Here is a 2,984-nt window from a genome sequence, read left to right as displayed (position 1 = left end):
GGAATACTGCATGTTGCAAAGCTCCCAGGCAAAAGTGACATTGGGAATGGGAGGGGTGCACTGCTTCTTTTTTGCTGAAAGGAGCCACAATTCACTTGAGTTGTTTACTTTTTCTACCTTGACCTTCCTGTTACCAAAGGATTGTCTCAGTAGGGCTCTGTTACTTCAGGGGGCTAAGTAAGCAATAGTGGGTTTAGGTTTCATTCCTGAAAACCAGATTTTTTTCCCAAACCCACTACTTCATAACTCTCTTAATTAAGTAGCTAACAGTTCCTCTTTTGTTGTTCATTCCTGGATATTGCTATATAGCACATCAAAAGCCCCCTTCCCTTCAAGGTAAAGTACCACTGCAAGATCTTCTCACTCTGCTACAGACAGACTTAGGGCCCCATCATGGCAGCCAGTGAGAAGGAAGGTCTGCTTTCCACACCTAGCATGACATTGCCTCTCATGTTTTTGGAGGATCTCCAAGCTGAAAGATGTAATGTGTGAGAATTTAAGAATATCCACATCTTGATGTATAGAAACGGATATCCAAAGGAACCTTTCAAAGTTCTTATCCAAACTACCTCTCCCAATGCCATATCTTAAATCAACTTAATGCCCTTGGATATAGAACAAAACCAAGCAAAACAAACACACAGAAACCACTTTTTCCCTTTTAAATTAGTGACCTCATAGATTTTGTCTTACAGTTTATGAAGAATGGTGTGGTGATGCTTCTGGTAAACAGGAGGTTGGCAACAAACAGGAACGCCTTTCCTCACATTCCACCAGATCTCTGGCAAGTTAGAGGAACCTGCCAGCCTGTTATACCTCGGAGGGCTCTGGCTGGGTTTGAGGGAAATACCTACTGCCAGGATAAGCATTTGCTACATAAAATTTAGTCTGTCAAGAACTATCTGACCCAAATTTTGCACCAGTTTTTTTCATTTCACTTTCTAGGATTAAAGCATAAAAGAACCAGTGTCCAGAGGTAAGTGACACATGTCTCAACCGTGCTGCTATCCTTAATTTCTTCATTCATAAACTCTGCTTGAAAGACCAAAATTCTCATTCTTCATTTTAAAGAGATTCCTGCCCTCAGCCCCGATGACCAATGGCAGTCTTCTATTTCTGAATGGGTGAGAGAGACTCCTTTGTCTTCTTGGTTGTGGTTGAAATGAGGGTCATATGGTTACCCACACACTTGGTCATATAACTCTCCAGCTGCCTCTTCTGAAGCACTTTACTCCCTGCATCTATTGAATCTTTGGCTTTGTTGTTGCAGCACATGGTGCACTGGGCCAAGAGGTCCTGGAACTTCTCCAGTTCACTGGTAACCAGGGCCTGGGCTTGAGCCAGAGGCATGTAGCAGTTCTCACTGCAGTGGTACACCTGTTACATGGATGCCTGCCTGTCCTCCCAACAGCTGCTGCACCACCAGAACACGAGGCCCTGCATCTTCTGGATATTCTCTTTTTCCAGACTCTTCACCATGGAGTCCGCCGCCTTCAGCACCCGAAGCTGCTGCAGGTCCGCCACTGTGACCCTGAGATGTACCAGGCTGCAACACACCCACATCTGTGCTTTTTCTTTTCTAGGTCATTATCCATGTCATCTGATGTGCTCATGTCTCCTTCTCACTGTTTCTTCCTCCTCTTCTTTCTCATGAGTTTCCTGCTCCTGGTCATCTTCAGAGTCATGTAACCAAATGCAGGTACAGCTGCCTGTGTCTAAGAAAGCCAATATTCAAGAGGCACATGTTGATGTGAAGGAAAGTGGTTTATTTTCAGGTGCTGGCCACCTGGAAGGGACTCATGTCACAGAGCCCATTTCCCTGGGAAGATGAGGGACCATGGAAACTCTTGTCTCAAAACCATCTCTACCTCTCAGTAGAAGCAGAGGTTTTTATGAGGGAAGGAGAACAGAACAAAGATCAAAAGAGGGCACTGAAAGTTCTCTACGTGCAGACTAACACAGTCGGTTCCAATAAGACAAGTGACAGTCTGGTGTGCATCATCCTGGTTTAGTCATCCTGGATTCACGTCATCCTGTCTCCATGGTTGAAGGTCAGCAAATCTCCTGGAACTGGGATGCCTGAAGGTCAGAGTCTGTACATTTTGAAGTTAGTTCTTAAGATTCTTATATAAACATGCTGTTCACCTACAAGCTACATATTAGTCAGAGTCAGCACTTACAGAAACAATGTCAAAAGAATGGTGGGATGGGTTACACTTTCCCACCATTACAATTTTTCACTGTTACAGTCAGCCTCCTGCCATCTCGTTTCTTCACAGAAATTTCCATCAGCCAGTGTGGTAGGTGAAGCGTTGGTGGGGTGACCGAAGCACACAAAGGGAAAGCAAGGCGCAGCAGGACATGTGGTAGAGCCTGATTCTTCAGTGTATCCAACCTGCCACTAAATTCATACCTTGCTTTTTAAGTTTTAGTTACTATATTTTTAATTTCAACAGGAAGTTCTGTGAATATTTAAAAAATCTGTTTGTTAATTCTTTATAGATTTTTTTGTCCATATATTTTCAACCTTTTTTTTTTTTAGTTCATTAAGCCTATAAAGCATAGTTACTTTATAGACTATGTTTGACAAATCAAGCATGTTGTTTATTTAATCTTTCTATTAAATCACCAGGCTTTGTTTATGGATGGAGCCTCTTTGCTTGTGCTTAGTTTTTTTTGTGTCCTGGTTTCATATTTTTCTTGACATTTGTTTGTGGGAATATTTGGGGCCCAGAGTGAGAATGCATTTTTCAGAGAGTGTCTTCACTTGCATCAGCCAGGAAACTGAGGCTGTGGCAGGACAAGATCAGTCCTAACAGCATGCTAGGCTTTGCTCAGTATGGCTCTGGAACATAAAACTCACAGAAAAACACCTTGTCTTCCTACATTCTGAGATGCAGTTTCTGAGATGCAGTTTTTCACCTCTGCACAGTTTCAGGCAGGTGATTTCCCTTGCACTCCTCAGTTGGAGAGGGGTCGTCTGA

At 43.1% G+C, this 2,984-nt stretch overlaps 1 pseudogene; it reads right to left on the bottom strand.

The window, feature by feature from the left end:
- Positions 1-1,110: 1,110 nt before the first annotated feature.
- On the bottom strand, positions 1,111-1,563 carry LOC129071174 (protein FAM136A-like; annotated as a pseudogene).
- Between the last annotated feature and the right edge of the window lie 1,421 nt (positions 1,564-2,984).

Source organism: Pteronotus mesoamericanus, unplaced genomic scaffold, assembly GCF_021234165.1.
Source record: "Pteronotus mesoamericanus isolate MK-2021 breed Mesoamerican mustached bat unplaced genomic scaffold, CSHL_Meso_final contig_26, whole genome shotgun sequence".
NCBI lineage: Eukaryota > Metazoa > Chordata > Mammalia > Chiroptera > Mormoopidae > Pteronotus > Pteronotus mesoamericanus.
This window is presented reverse-complemented; position numbering and strand designations above follow the sequence as displayed.